General features: G+C 40.6%; 1 protein-coding gene and 1 pseudogene across 3 annotated transcripts in view; one reads left to right on the top strand and one right to left on the bottom strand.

Annotated features, from left to right (window-relative positions):
- The window catches only part of BMPR1B (bone morphogenetic protein receptor type 1B), a 443,407-nt gene that overhangs the window by 124,755 nt on the left and 302,024 nt on the right, over window positions 1-16,628 (top strand). For all 3 annotated transcript variants that reach the window (XM_008267582.5, XM_017347401.4, XM_089302608.1), the window contains exon 2: window positions 8,573-8,636. The gene's annotated coding sequence lies outside the window, so the exon portion shown is untranslated. The remainder of the gene's footprint in view (window positions 1-8,572; window positions 8,637-16,628) is intronic.
- LOC100340937 (magnesium transporter NIPA2-like) overlaps window positions 5,407-16,628 on the bottom strand; it is a 37,747-nt pseudogene continuing 26,525 nt past the window's right edge.

The following is a 16,628-nucleotide window of genomic DNA, read 5'->3' as shown; positions in this document are numbered from 1 at the left end:
CCTTCTGCTATGTTAAGGCTTTCTATATCCTTCAGAATTTTGTATATAAATATTTTACACCTACTAGATTGTTCCAGTTTTGTCAATGTTATGTTTCTTGATTTATGAAGTACTCCTGGGTTGTTACGTTTTCTCCATCTTTACTAAGAGAAAGGAAGTCTATATCCCCTCCTTGATCTATCCTATGGATTTTTGTTTTGAACAGGCTAATTTCACTTCGGGATCTTTTTGAGTATTTTCTGGACTCCAGAATTTAATAATTAATTGTACTACTCCCTTAGAATTTCATGAAAATAGGAAGAATTTTTAATATCCCATTATTAAAAACTAAATTATGGTAAACGTTAAAAAGGATTGATTACATCTGTCAGGATCCTGAATAATCAAAGTTTTAAATGACTTAGTTTTCTACCTATACACAAGCTATTTTGAGTGTTGGTGCATCACTAAACTATTTTAAGACTTTCCTGCGTGCGTATGCATTGCGGAAATACCCCAAGGTCTGATTCTGGATGCTTGAAAAACAAATGAATGCTTACTCATGTTGTAACACTTTTCTGTAATTTACCTCAATTTCTGAAGTTGTCCTCTGGTACCTTTTATTCAGGTTAGGAATGGATTTTAAGTACTCTTGATTCCAAGTAATTTGTTTAATTGTCTTAATGCTATCTTTATAATGATTTGAAGCTGTGAGGCTCTGTGAGCCAGTGCCCAGGGCTGGGTGATTGACATCCAGGCAGTGAGGTCTGCTTTGTCTTACTCAGCCCTGGCAGCCTCCATGACCTCACAGGGCACTTTCTACATCTTTTTAGCTTCTAGTCATTAGCCTTGAAGGCAGAGTGGTAGAGTATGGCCCGGGGATTCAGAAAAAATGATACTTTATGTAAAAGTCAATATTTCTAGACTAAACTCTCAAGTCTAAGTAGGAGTTTTCAATACTCTAAAAATATAAAACCTGCTTTTCAAAAGGATGTATAAAAAGTCCCCATCCGCATCAGCAAATATAGTGGTGGTGACAGCTATTTGTTTGAAATAGAAATGTTGAAATTCTGTATTTTGATTGAAGTATAAATATGTGAATTTTGTAACCTACTTTTCATAGAAAATTTGAAATTTTTTCTTTAATTTTTCATAAATAGTATGGATTGAATTGATGAATCCATGATATTTTTTGAATGCTATTTAAGATTTATGCTGTATTAAAATATTTAAGTGCACATCCCCTGTAAGCATTTAGCAATAAAAGATGACCAGTGGTTCCCCAGTTACTGTGCGCACGAAACAGACCCTGTGATGGGAAGAATAAGGTGCAGTCTCTGCTTGGGGCGTTTAGTTTGAAGAACCTGCAGTTGGACAGACTTCAGTGGTACTATAGGTCCACACTGGCTTCGAGAGATGGCCTAGAATGTGTCTAGGGTGTGTGTTCAGTTAGGAAAATTCAGGTTGGGTTGCCTGTGGGCTTCCCCTGGCCAAGCTCACGTGTCCCTGGACAACACTGAGGTCTTGCCTGTGAGTTGTTTTGCCTTACTGCAGATGTTTGAGTGAGGAGGGAGCATCTTGCAGCAGGTGTGTTGAGTGTTCGCTCTCAGTTCTCTGATCCTTGTGGCCGGAGCCTCACTCTTCGGTCATTTCAGACTCCACCTGGAGTGCTGGCCACCTAACCAAGGGTCTGCGCTCAGCCACTGGAACTTCTCTGGACTCTTCTTCTATCACTTGCCCATTGGCCTGGGTTTTTACTGGTTCTCTCCAGATGACAGTTCGGTGGACTGGGTCTTCTACCTGGATTTTAACCCTCTTTCTGCTTCTCTGTATCTTATCCATACTCCAAGGCTGTCACTTCTCACTTGGTAGCCTCATAGATTACCTGTAGCTTATGGCCTTTTCAAAAAAAAAAAAAAAAATGGAGGTAAAAGCCACAATGTGTATTCACTTTGTTGATTATGGCCTTTGCACATTTTAAAGTTGGATGCAGTCCCATGCGTCCACTTTTGCTTTATTCTTTCTGTGCTTTTGGTGTCACATTGAAAACGTCATTGCTAAGTCTAAAATCATGAGACTTTGTCCTGTGTATTCTTCTAGGAGTTTTATTGTTTTAGTCTTTTTTTTTCCTTAAGATTTTATATTTATTTGAGAGGTAGAGTTACAGATAGTGAGAGGGACAGAGAGAAAGGTCTTCTTTCCATTGGTTCACTCTCCAAATGGCCACAATGGCCGGAACTACGCTGATCCGAAGCCTGGAGCCAGGTGCTTCTTCAGTCTCCCATCAGGTGCAGGGGCCCAAGGACTTAGACCATCTTTTGCTGCTTTCCCAGGCTACAGCAGAGAGCTGGATTGGAAGAGGGACAGCCGGGACTAGAACTGGCACACATATGGTTTGCTGGCGATGCAGGCAGAGAATTAACCTACTGTGCAACAGCGCCGGCCCCAATAGAGTTTTAGTCTTAATGTTAATGTCTTCAGTTCATTTTGAGTGACTTTTTTGGGTATGGTGTAAGAATCTAACTTCATGTTGTTTCGCGTGTGGAAGATGATTTGACCGTATACATTGAAGTTTGTTTCTGAGATCCCTGTTTTGTTACACTTGCACGTGCATCTTTATGCCAGTCGCGTTGTTTGAAATCAGGAAGTGTGACTCCTCTAGCATTGTTTTCAGGATTGTTTTGGCTACTTACTTGGAATATTACCTTTTAAAAACAAGCACCTTGTATAACTTCTCTGTGTTTGTGTCTCCTGGACTATTTGCAGCATCAGGCATGCAACAGGTATTTAGAAAATACTGGGTGAATTAATGTGTTTAGCCATTTTTTGGTCTTGTGAGTTGGATTCCTGGGTGAAGGACCAAGCAAGTATCCTGTATCAGGGTGCTGGGTCCTGTCTGGTCTTCCAAGGAGTGGCATTTGATGGCATTAATGGAACATTGCTGAATGATGAAAGTGAATTTTTACTGAAAAATAAGCAAGATGAGGAAACTATTACTTCAGTAAATTTGTCATGATTAAAACAAAGAATTTTCATTTCTCTGAGAATATGAGTAAAAATTCTTTGAAGTAAGATAAGTATTCTGGTAGCATGGAAGTTTTTTTGCTATAAAATATTAAATGAGAATATATTAGCATTATTGATCTATGAATTCTCAGTGAAGGAACCCTTATTCCCAAGAGGGTGAAAGGATGTTCTTTAATGAACAAACCACAGATGTACTATATGTCTGTTTATGTATTGTTTGTATATCTGTGGTATTAAAATTATATGGGGGAGACAGGCAAAAATCTGTCAGAGAGCTCCTTAGCGGGCCAATAATAAAAGTTGTTAAAAAGGCTGTTTATTTTGTCCACTTCATGAGACATGGAGACCGCCCTTGCCCTTGCCTGATGAGCACCGTGGACAGCTACACAACACATCAGCACTGCTGCTCTGTGAGGCTCTGGTGGTGCCCAGTGTGCTGACCATGACCTGTGGCCAGCTTCAGAGGGGAGCGATACATGGGGACAGGCCCAAGTCAGTGCTCTTCCCACCATGCAAGGAGGGACTGTCAGTTCGTCTTAAAAGGACAACCAGTGGCTGAGTGGTTAGGTTTTGAAGCTGGATGGGGTTCACTGTATGCTCTTGTTTTTTTGCATGTTTGAAATTTTTCATAAAGGTTTTCTGAAAATACACAGAGGGTCAGATGAACTCCTAAGAAAGTAAAATATTTGGTACAGAGACCATATTTTACAAATACTTAGTTTTTTTTCTTAGCATTTAGACTTAGAAAAAGAACTTTATTTCAACTTGCCTTTTTATTATAATGAGCTAAATTTCAGAAATAACCCTAGTGGTCTTTGCCCCAGAGTTGTTGAAAGGTCTCAATGACAGTGTAACCCAACTTGAAAATACCTTGGTAAATAGAGGAGCTGCTGTAAAATGATAGTCAGGGTTACAGGCACCATGGGATTAGAAAAACAAGAATAAATCCAGCCTGACCTCAGAGCAGAGATTACCCAGCCCCACCGATGGGGGTGCCTGTGGGGAGCAACTGAGACTAGACTAAGTTACTGGAATGAGGACTAATTCTATGCATCTGCTCTCCCACAATATGGCGCTGAGAGAGAGCAAACAACCTCTACGCAGCTGCCTCACCAGTTTGACTGATAAGCTGCAGGAGCTGATCCTGCTCCTGATTGGAGGAGAGCAGCGTGCTCGGCGTGTGGGCGGCAGAGCATAGATTGGTGGAAGAGGACTATAAAGGAGGAGAGAGACAACATGCACCAGGAACATCTGAGGAACATCTGAGCAGCCCCTGAGAGAGCCGGCCGGCGGTGTGCCGCTCCTCCACGGAGGCGGTGGGGGGGGGGGGGGTTGGCAGCTAACCCCGGACGGCGTCGTTTCTCCGCGAGTGGGGGACCGGCAGCAAACCCGGGAAGGACCGGCAGCAAATCCGGGAAGGGCCAGGCAAGAGAACAGCGCAGGGTCTAGTGTCGTTCCTCCGCGAATGGGGGAGCGACAGGTGGTCTGTATTGACCAGGTACTGAGGCCATCACGTGCACACAGGAAACTGGGTGCTTGATGAAATGGCTCAGCCTAAGAATTGTTTCCTTACAATTTCCTGCCTTTGTTTTTATAAATGAGCTTCTTCCATGTAGAACATTAGGATTCCTGAAACTAATAAACATTTCATAATTAAAATATTTCATCAAGCTAGTCATTTTTAGTCACAGGATAATGTATTGGGGTGGTTTGGATGACAAATGCACTTTTAAGATTTCCATCGCTATTGAAAAGAATAAGCATTTTATGCAGTTAAAACTGTCATTGGTGTTAGACATTGGAGAATGAGTTGAAAGGTAAAATACCGCTACAAAAAATACAGTGTTAATAGAAACTGGTATGTTCTGAGGTCATTATAGTGAGCTACTGTCAATTAAGAAAAGGAATTTTGGGGCTGGCCTTGCAGTGCAGTGGGTTAAGCCAAAGCCTTCACCTCTGACATCTCATAAGGGCACCGGTTTGAGTCCTTGCTGCACCACTTCCAATCCAACTCTCTGCTTGTGTGCCTAGAAAAACAGTGGAAGATGGCCCAAGTGCTTGGGGCCTTGCCACCCATCTGGGAGACCTGGACAAAGTTCCTGGCTCCCGGCTTTGGGAGCCATTTGAGGAGTGAACCAGCGGATGGAAGATTCTGATTCATTCATTCATTCATTCATTCTCTCTCTCTCTCTCTCTCTCACACACACACACTGCCTTACAAATAAACATCTTTTTAAAAAAATTGATTTCTCAATTCACATTGGTGAAACCTCAAAAACAGATTGTCTCTAGAGAACATTACTTGAGAACAGTGTATTTTCAGACACATTTTGATATTCAAATTCACTTTGTAACAGAATGATACCATAGCCTTTTACTTACATCTTTCTGAAAAAGCCATCAGGTTTCTGTTTCTTCAGGAGACATTTCACCACAGGTTAAGCTTTGCTCATTATTATTAAGAACTTTATACACATTAGAGAGATGGCCATTTACTGCCTTTTCATCTTTCTGGAAAGATATGGGCAAACTTGCTGGGTTAATGCTGCTGCCTCTAATGGCATGACCAGGAAGATGCACACAAAGAAGCTACTCAGAGTACCAGGGACACTGGCAACAGGCGTTATCTTACCACCCCTTCAAACGTGAAGACAGAGGTTGTACAGAATATGCACTGTATTGGAGTCCTGATGGAGGTGGTGAATATGTGCAGGCCCTGTTCAGGTAATCTGGGCACTCACACAGACAACCAGGCTCAGTAGCAGGACGCAGGCCAGGGGATGCTGCAGCACAGGCTTTCCTGCAAATAGCTCTTTGATAGCAGTGCCCAGGCCCTTCACGCAGGACAATGAAAACGCTCCGGTGGCAGAGCCGATTTTTAGATACACAGGAGTGTTTGTCCGTGGTGCCATCCTCCCACGGAGATGAATAGGGATGCAGAGACCACAAGTGTTGCCCAGCCTGCAAAACCTGGATCACCTAGTTGGTGAGACATTTCGTGTAAGGTCCCAGTCTGCTTCTCTTTTGGGACATGAATGGCTGTAACTGTAGATTGTAGAATACTTTAATAAGCATCCTGTTTTCCCATGACGATGAAGTCTTTCATTTAGAGATAATGATGAACGAATGGTATTTAATGAGCATGCTAAGAGCTCCCAGCAGTCACTAGTGTGGCTTGTGCAAATGCAGGAGCAGCACAATGGGCCCCCTTCCCAGTTCCCGCTGCCAGCAGCTCCGCCCACCACAATCCTTCTTCAAGAGATGCATGGCCATTGTGACCTGCTCTCATGGAGCAAATCTCTTCAGTCCCAACCTGCCACCACTACTGTTTAAAAGATTTATTTATTTGAAAGCAGCAATAGAGAGAGAGAGAACACTTGAATCCACTGGTTTAACCCCCTAAATGGTTGCAACATTTGGGCTGCGCCAGGTGAAAGCCAGGAGCTTGGAACTGCATCTGCTTCTTCCACGTGGGTGCAGGGACCCAAGCTGCTTTCCCAGGTACATTAGCAGGGAGTTGCATCAGAAGTAGAGCAGCCAAGACTTGAACTGTCACTCGTATGGGATGCTGGTGTATGGAGTGACTTAATCTGCTATGCCACAAATGCTAGTCCCCATTTTATTTTTTCTCAAAATGAAACTCCCACCACTGAAAATATTGGAACTCCTAGCCAATCCCAGACCAATATAAAAGTGCTGTTTTCCACGCTCCTGACTTTGTTTCTGTAGACATGCTTGTGAATTACAATGGTTACAGAACAGAGAAGCTGCTGGTACCAGAGGCACAATGATGCAGCCTTCAAATACTTTGAAAAGACATCAGTGGGGGTGTGCTGTAAGGACCGAGTGCTTCACCGCCCTCACACCTGCTAATGCTTGACTCCAACTCTCCACAGCTGATGGGCAGTCACAGCCCCTAGGGCCCTAGTCACGGGGCTGTCTGCATGGGTCCCCTTGGTGCCTGGCCCCTGACACTGTGGTTCATACCCCCACAACAGGCTGCGCTGGCCTCTCTCTCCTGTGCCTGCTGAGCCATCAGTTTCATGGCCATCGAGTGCAGAGGGGTACCTACCAGGGGTGACCTGTGGCCTTGGTGCTGCAGGGAGCAAGGGCTGGAGCCAAGACAACCCTGGGTATAGTCGAGTACCACAAGAGGCCATGCTGGTGCTGTTGGCAGCATGGAAATTAAGATGGGCTACTCTGTTTGAGACATGATTTCCACTTGGGTTTGAAACAGGGCCCATGATCAAGATTCTATAAAGTGAAAGCAGTGTGTTTTACAAGCCTTATGCGTGGAGGATGTGTTCAGTATTTATCAAGGGGTCCAACCACTTGTGTCTTCACTTGCCACCTTTCATACCTGCTGGGGTGCCCATTAGAGACTGCAATCAGAAGTAGACCCAGGACTTGAACCCGGGCACTCCAGTATGGGATGCAGACATCCTAAGCAACTTCTTAACTGCTATGCCAAATGGCTACCCCTAAAATGGATTTTATTTCATTTTGGCCAATGACAGTTTAATTACATCAAACCTGGCATTCATCTCACTGGATCATGTTTAATCCAGATATTGATTTATTTGACTATTTTGATGCCATTATAGTAAAAGGTGTTGTTAGTCTTATTTTTGACTAGACTTACATGGCTTTTAATCATCTCCTTTATTACTTATATTTTGGAAAATATGAAAAGCAGGGAGAATATATAAACCTCGGAAAATATATTCCATACCAAATTAAGATCTAATTGTGGTTTATACTTTTTATGGTAGAACAGTGTTGGTGATGTGAATAATAATACAGGGTATGAAATTCTAAGTGTTTTTTCAGCTTTCAACTTTTTAGTAAATAAACATATAAAAATGTTGGTGGTAGAAGCCACCATTTGGCACAGGGGTTAAGAAGATGTTTTGATATCTACATCCCATATTTGAAGCCTGGATTCAAGTCCTATCTCCCTTTTCCATTCCAGCGTTCCTGCCGTGTGTACCTTGGGAAGCAGCAGGTGATAGCTCAAGTAGTTGAGTCCCTGCCACCCACATTGGAGACCTGGATTGAATTCCTGGCTCCTGCTTTGAACTGCTCTGGCCATTGTTGTTGAGGGCCTTTGAGGAATGTCTCCATGCATTTCAGAAAAAAAAAAAAAAAAGAATAAAAATCTAGTTTTTCTGCTCTTAAAAATTTGCAGCTATTCTTAAGTAAAATCCTGGCTTTAAATAATATTCCAAAACTGCAAGTCTTGGTATTTTTTTTTTCCCGGAAAGCTGTTTTTTTTTTTTTTCCCCCCTGTTATCCTATTATATGGGATAGTATATATTCTCTTATTTATAAGCTTGGGGCAAAAAAAAAAAAATTAAAAAAAGCTTGGGGCTCAAAAGTTAGAACTTTGAGGTGCTATAGTATAATTTTATGTTTTTTTTTTTTTTTTTTTTTTTTTTGCCAATTCAATTATGTATTCCCACCAGTGTTAGATTTAAGCTAGTAAATGATAACTCAAACCTTTCTTAAACCAATTGATTAAAACAAATAACAACTCAGTGTTTTTTTTCTTTCATTTTGTTGACAGGGTGGAGTTCAACCTACTCTCTTTTGAAAGGAAAGGAAGGTCATTTCATGCCAGAGTGATAAAGGTAGGTTCATAGCAATTATTAAAGAGTTTGTGATGTGTGGTAGGCATCATGATGACTTTTTGGCATTCTGACTTTGTGGAATGCTGAAGTCAACAGAAAGATAATATATTTGACACAATGAATGGAATGTACAATTGTTCTTTTAATTATCAGTAAAAAAACACAGAAGATAAGGAAGTTGGTTGAAATCAACATGACAAAGTGTGTGTGAATTTGTTATATATAATGAGAAAGGAACTTGTGCCTTTCATTGGAAATGTTGGCTTACACACTTAGGCTGGTCCGCAAATATTACACACATTGTAATCACCTTTTCCCAGACGCTGCTGGTATCATCATGACAGCATGTTCAGGTTAGTACAAACCAGGTTACGGAGTTACACTGTTTTGAAGCAAATCCAATCCATTATACTTCTCATGCTGATAGATTGAGTTCCTTTGCTGATTTTAGAGGGCAAATGTGAAACAGGTGGTGTGAACTGGGTAGGTTACCATGTACATTGCTGTCTTCGCTCAGACATTTTTCCAATCTTTTTTTCCCCTGTGTGTAGCTCCTTTTCATAATGTGTGGCTATGGTCAGGTCCTGTTAAAATTCTTTTCTGCATTCAGTTAATTCTTAACAAGGGTAGGAGGGTTCATCTGTTAATAGTCCCAATTTATAGATGTGAAAACTGAAATGTGGGCACATTAATAAGACACCTGCTGAAAATTCCAGGGATAGCAAGTGACATAGCTGGAATTATATTTAGACCTCTTGGTCTTTATTGCTGTGCTGTATTGAAAACTTATAATGTTACTTGAATAATTACCCAATAACGGACTCTTGATTGTCACAGCTTCAGCTAGAAACTCACATTCTGGGCCAAATCCTACCTTTATGTAAAATTCCATATTTCATAGCTGTCTTATTTATTTATTTATTTATTTATTTTTGACAGGCAGAGTTAGACAGTGAGAGAGAAAGAGACAGAGAGAAAGGTCTTCCTTCTGTTGGTTCACCCCCCCAAATGGCCGCTACGGCCAACATGCTGCGCTGATCCAAAGCCAGGAGCCAGGTGCTTCCTCCTGGTCTCCCATGGGGTGCAGGGCCCAAGCACTTGGGCCATCCTCCACTGCACTCCCGGGCCACAGCAGAGAGCTGGCCTGGAAGAGGAGCAACTGGGACAGAACCAGTGCCCCAACCGGGACTAGAACCTTGTGTGCCGGTACTGCAGGCAGAGTATTAGCAAGTGAGCCATGGTGCTGGCCACAGCTGTCTCTTAATTTTTGATGACCTGCCTTGTTTTCAGTCAAAACAAAACTATAAAAATAATTTTTGTGAGAATGGTAGTGCCAATGACTTTCTTACAATTGAATCTCCAAAGTTTTGTCCATGTTTTTAAATATCTACATTGGTGTGATGAAGGTGAAGATGTTATTAAATACAGTTTTCATCCTTTCATTGTCACTGATCCTATTTTTTTTTTTTTTGCTTCTTTAAAATTGCTCAGGAAGTTATTTGCTTCATTATTTCTTATTTCCTGGAATATTTGTCCCATGCTACAAGATGAGTGGTAAATTCTGTGACAGGAAATCACTACGAACATGGTACATGTTCTTTTGCAGTATTGTTGGGGTCAGAGTTCAACCTCTAAGGTAAAAGGCGTTTTACCAGGGATTGGCATGGTGGGGTGGTCCCTGTCTGGACTTGGTGTATGTTTTTATCACCAGTGAGAAAAAATATCAGGGAAGAGATGAAACATAGACAAAAGGAAGTAGGAAAGCAAAATGAAATTGCAGCAGAAGTACACACTTAATAAAGTGTGGGAAAGCTCCAGAGAGAATGACGTGCTATCAGCTAGCCTTAGGCCTCTCTCTTGTACCATCTGGAGGCATATGGTGTAGTTTCTGGGGCAAGGTTTAATTAGATATTCAAAGAGGGTGGGTCTTGGGCAATGGGCCTGAGTCCTGCCTACTTGTTTTTTTTTTTTTGGTCTTTTTAAAATTTTTAAATTTATTTAAGTTATACAAGTTTCATGTATGCGTATTTAGTAACATGTAGCATTCCCCCATCCCCTTGTGCCAAATCCTCTCTCTGACCTGTGTTCCAACCTTGGCTTCCCCTCCATCTGGATTCCCATTCTTTATTTTTACAATGACCTGTTTTCAGTATACTTAATGATTGTCTAGTTTATTCTAAGTCAGAGTTCAACAAATAGTACAAAGAGAAAGAAAACAAAACACTGTTCCTCAGTGGAAGAGAGAAGGGCTTTAAGCAATCATCCAGTCTCAAAGTGTCTGTTTCACTCTAATATGTTACATCTCAGTTACTCTATTAGTTACTTTGAATCAGAGAGAACATATGATATCTGTCTTTTTGGGACTAGCTTAGGTCACTAAGTATAATGTTCTTAGTTGTGATCATTTTGTTGCAAAAGACAGGATTTCTTTCCTTTTTTTTTTTTTTAATACAGCTGAGTAGTACTCCATAGTGTAGATACACCATAATTTCTTAATCCAGTCAACAGTTGATGGACATATAAGTTGAACCCATATCTTAACTATTGTGAATTCTGCTGCAGTGAACATTGGGGTATAGATAACTTTTTTTTTTTTTTAATGATTTATTTATTTATTTGAAAGTCAGAGTTACACAGAAGGAGAGGCAGAGAGAGAGGTCTTCCATCTGCTGGTTTATTCTGCAGTTGGCTGCAACAGCCAGAGCTGCCCCAATCCGAAACTAGTAACTTCTTCTGGGTCTCCCACACGGGTACAAAGTCCCAAGGACTTGGGCCATTTTGTATGCTTTCCCAGGCCATTGCAGAGAGCTGGATCAGGGTGGAGCATCCAGGTCTCGAACTGGTGCCCATATGGGATATCGGCACTGCAGGTGAAGGCTTTACCTGCTGCACTACAGCGCCGGCCAAGATAGCTATTTTGCAAAAAGTTGAAATCCATTCAGTTGTTCATAATGTGCGATTTTCATAAACCCTTTGGAGACCTGCTGTATGCATATGTATATATTGCTAGAAACAGAATTTATACAAATAACAAATTGAGTTACACAATGTGGAATACCTACTTAGCTTAATTTATTTTTTGAAATTATTTTTCTATCTTATGCCAAGATCTATTTTGTGACTATCTATCTAATCTAGAAATTAAATGAAAATTTTTTCTAATCTGGAGGATTGTAATGAATTCGGTGGGTGTGGGTAGGGTGATAGGAATGAGTAGGGACTATGACAACATAGGGAATAATTGCACTGCCTATGGCATTGACATTTGCATTGTAGGAGAAACCCTGTAATGTAAGCAAACCTGGGCAAAGGCAGATGTATTCAACCCCTGTTCTACTCCCTCTGTAGAATTAAAGACATTCATATTTTGGATACGTTTGCAGTTAAACTGTTGGTGCATAAAGGAAATGATTTTTCAGTCATCCTTTGAGGAATCTGTGATTATCCAATTTGTATTTCTGTTCTTCATTAAGCTAAATGTTCTGAGAGTAGATGGGCTGTTGAATCCCCAGAATCTTATCAGAGTGTTTATTAGTTGTTGAACACAGATTTAGCAGTATAGTCAGTTCCAGCTCTAAAATTTCCCTCACGTTTGTCTATTCTCAAGCATTTCTACGGTCTATACACTGATCTAGGTTATTATTATCATTAATCTGAACTGCTTCTCTAGCTTATAACCTCCTAAAACTAAAAGGCTTTTCCTGACTCTGTTCTGATCCATTTCTTGAAACCAGAGTAGTTCTCCAAGAAATCAAAATATAATAATATAACTTCCTTAATTGAAAGCCATAAATACATTCCCAGTACACTTGTGTAAAGTTTTAACTGTTGCCTACTAAGTTAGTCTCATATTAAAAAAACAACAACAACAACAACAAAAAAAAAACAGCTGACCTCAAATCAGATTAATGGAGGATCATCTCAAACTGGTTAAGAGTTATAATAACCACAGGAAGGTTTCAGAAATTTCATATAACCTTATTAAGATGATATACAATTTTCAGAAACAATAAGATGGCATCTTATGAATTATAAACTGTAAGCCTGAGTTTCATATTTACAGAATGTGGCTGATGGTCAAAATGGCTTCAAGTTTCCCTTCTTGTGTCTCCCTTCCTTGCAGTGTGACTTTGTTAGCTCTTCCTATTAAGACATGTCTCCCTAGCCCTTGGATCTGGGGCTTGCCTTCGGATTTTCTTTAGCCAATACAATGTGGCAGGAGTAAGGGTGTGCCAATTGCCAGTCTGGACTTCAAGAGCCCATACTTGTTTCTCTTCTCATTTGGAACTCTGCCACTGACATGAAAACAGGGACAGACTAGCTTAGTGGAAGGTGAGTAGCCAGGTGGAATAGAGCCAGGTCCCTCTATTTGAGGTCAGCCTTACCAGATTAGCTTCCAGCTAGCTGATCCAAAACCATGTAGAAGAACTCGGCCAAGATCAGCAGAGCCACTTACTCAGCGAGCACCTGACTGTACAAGTGTGAGTGAGCTCAGCTGAGACCTGAAGCACCTCCCAACTGACTGCAAGAACAATGTTTGGAGCTGCTGAGTTTTAGGGTTGCTGATTATTGTAGCCGTAACTAACAGTTACGCAAATATTAGTGCTGTTTCCAGCCAATCACTGAAGACTCAGTAAAAAGGAGCGAATTGAAAATGCTTCTTCTTTATTTAGAAAATCATAATTATTAGTGTTTAGGATAATTTGAAAACTCCATCTGCCTGTTCCTAAGACTTTGCATAGAATGATGGGATTTGAACATTTTCCTATTCTGTTTTGTTTAAAAAATTACAAGAAATAGGAATACAGTGTATCTTTTAAACTGAAGCCATTGGAGCTAACAAGTTTATAAATGGCTAAATTTGTCCAAAAGATATTTTGCCAAAATGCTTGACAATATTGCAGTTTTTGAAGGATATGTTAAATATTTATATAGAAAAAGAAAAATATGAATTTCATTTATGGCATTAAGGCAGAACAAAAAGTTGGAAAAAATCCAGAATTTAAAATATATTTAAAATAAAAAGCTCAACCAAATATAAGATACAGTTTTTAAAAGTATTGTTTTTACTCTGGTCCCATATTTTTTATTTTAAAGATTGGTTTTCCTTGAAAGGCAGAGTGACGAGGAGAGAGAGAGAGAGAGTGCAAGAAAGATCTTCTGTTTGCTGGTTCACTCCTCTACTGGCTGCAATGGCCAGGGCTGAGCCGGGCCAAAGCTAGAAGCCTGGAACTCCATCTAGGTCTCCTGTGTTGGTGACAGGGGCTCAAATACTTGGGCCATGTTCTGTTGCCTGCTCAGATTAGCAGGTAACTGGGTCTGCAACAGAGCGGCCGGGACTTAAACCTGTGCTCTGATATGGGATGCCCATGTTGCAGGCTGCAACTTAACCCACTGCACCACAATGCTTGTTCCAGGAAATCTTGAGAGGCCCAAAATAAAAAACCATGAACCCAGAAAATAAGAGAATTCTGCTTATGGCAAAGCCCTCATGACACTGCCCTGGAAGTGTAGTATTCACAGTGAAAGGATGTACTTGGAACAAAATTTCCCCTATGGATGGAAGCACAGTAAAAGAAGAAAAAGCAAAGAGCACAAAATAAATATAATGGAAATAAATCCATATCCACATATGTAGTCACAATAAATATAAATGTATCATACTTTGTAGTTCAGAGACAAAGATTATTACATTTCATTGAAAAAAATCCAGCTATATACTAGCATTAAGTACCATGCCTAAAATAGAAATTAAGTTGAAAATAAAATGTGAAAAAATACATATAAGCCAAAGCATTGAAGGTAACTTGATTAGATAGAAAAGGAAATAACATTTTAAGGTGAAAAAACATTACTACAAATAAAAAGTCGCTACATTTTGATAAAAGATTAAAACATCCTAAAAAACAACAGTTCCTAAGATGTGCGTATCTAAAAGCCTGCTAATATCTTTTAAAAATTATTTCTTCATTTGAAAGGTAGAGAGACCGGGAGAGAAAGATCTTTCTTCCACTGGTTCATTCCCCAAATGACTGCAACAACCAGGGCTAGGCCAGGTGGGAACCCTGAATTCCATTTGGGTCTCTCATGTGAATGGCAGGGGCCCAAGTACTTGGACCATTTTCTGCTGCTTTCCCAGGCACATTAGTGGGGAGCTGGATCAGAAGTGGAGTACCCTGGACTTGAGCTGCTGCTGCACTGCAAGTGGTAGCTTAACCATTGTACCACAAAGCCATCTCCTAACTTTTTTTAGGGAGCAAAAATGAAGGAAATTACAAATGGACTTTTCAGTGGGAGATTTGAACATAGTGCTCTCTGTTGTTGATCGACCAAGCAGATCCCAAATCAGTAAGCGTGTTGGAGAGTTGAGCCACGGAAATACTGAGCTTGATACAGTGACTGCATGCTGTATTACAAAACTGTTGAATATACTCTTTTTTAAAAACATTCTCTCGGTCTTTTGAAAATGACCACACACATTCCATATAGCTGAAGACAGTGGACACTGTGTAGTAAGTGAATTCCCCCAAACTCCTCTCCAAATGATGGTGAAAGACATGTACAACTAATAAATTTCTGTGCAGTAATATACTCTGTACATCTGTTCAAGACAGAGCATGCCTGAACCTCAGAACACCATTGAGTCTTGCAGTCCTGCACAGCCCTGCCCTGCCCAGTCATGCTGCAAAGCTCTGCAGGGTACAGACACAGACTGGCAAGAAGACGAGGGACACTGAGAGGCCACCATGGAGGTCAGTTGTATTCAGAATGTGAAAACACCGGAAGGACCTCTGGGTAGATGAAGAGGGATTCTTGGGCAATTAGGTGATAAAGGAGGAAGAAGGAATGGGTGTAAGTTGAGGGTTCTATAAAGCAGGATTGAGCCCCACACTTGGAGAACTCACCTTGCCATCCAAGAAAACTGCAGCAGAAATGCTGAAGAACCTGGACTTTGACAGACAGAGAGAGAGAGGCACTTGTAAAGTCAGAATTCCGTAAAATGAACAAAAGAAAAATACAGTGCATACAGATTTACTGAGATGAATGAGAAAATGAACTTTCACACCAGTACGCTGCAGAAAATACCATCTCCACTGTGAGAAAGAACCTTCAAGCAGAAGAGTGTGTTTACACTCTAAACAAAAATGAACATACAAACAACAAATAATACTTCCAATCTGAATTTTTTTAAATTTATTTGACAGATAGAGTTAGACAATGAGAGAGAGAGACAGAGAGAAAGATCTTCCTTCCATTGTTTCACTCCCCAAGTGGCTGCCACAGCAGGAGCTACGCTGATCCGAAGGCAGGAGCCAGGTGCTTTCTCCTGGTCTCCCATGAGGGTGCAGGGCCCAAGCACTTGGGCCATCCTTCATTGCACTCCTGGGCCACAGCAGAGAGCTGGACTGGAAGAGGAGCAACCGGGACAGAACCTGGCACCCATATGGGATGCCAACGCCGCAGGCGGAGGATTAGCCAAGTGAGCCATTGTGCCAGTCCTCCAATATGAAATTTGAAGACTAAAAGTAAAAATGAGGAAAAACAGGGAGACATGAAAAAAGTGGTATATTGAACTTGGTAAATAAATGGAAGACAAAAACAAAATTATCTTACAAATGTATATGTTAAGACATCCAAGCAGGAATAGACTCAAGTAAAAATTCATAAGGAACATCATAAAATAAAAGTTATCAAGGGAAATTAAAAAAAAAACAGGAAAATTACCCATAAAATACAAATAAAACAAATAAGCAAAGCAAGTCATAGAGAAAGTAGGCGAAATGAAAGATGGGCAGTGATGGGATAACATTTGTACTGCTTGACTGCCTGAAGAGAAAAATAGTAATTCATAGAACTAGTATTTGAAACCAAAACCAAAGAATTTTTTCAGAAATAGAAGGGGAATAAAATCTGCATTTCTATACATAGAAAGTGCTTCCAGAAGAAATTACCCTCAAACAGTCCTCTTGGAGATTCAGCCTATTTTTTTTA

Source organism: Oryctolagus cuniculus, chromosome 8 (assembly GCF_051225735.1).
Source record: "Oryctolagus cuniculus isolate XC-2025 breed Fujian yellow rabbit chromosome 8, ASM5122573v1, whole genome shotgun sequence".
Taxonomy (NCBI): Eukaryota; Metazoa; Chordata; class Mammalia; order Lagomorpha; family Leporidae; genus Oryctolagus; species Oryctolagus cuniculus.
This window is presented reverse-complemented; position numbering and strand designations above follow the sequence as displayed.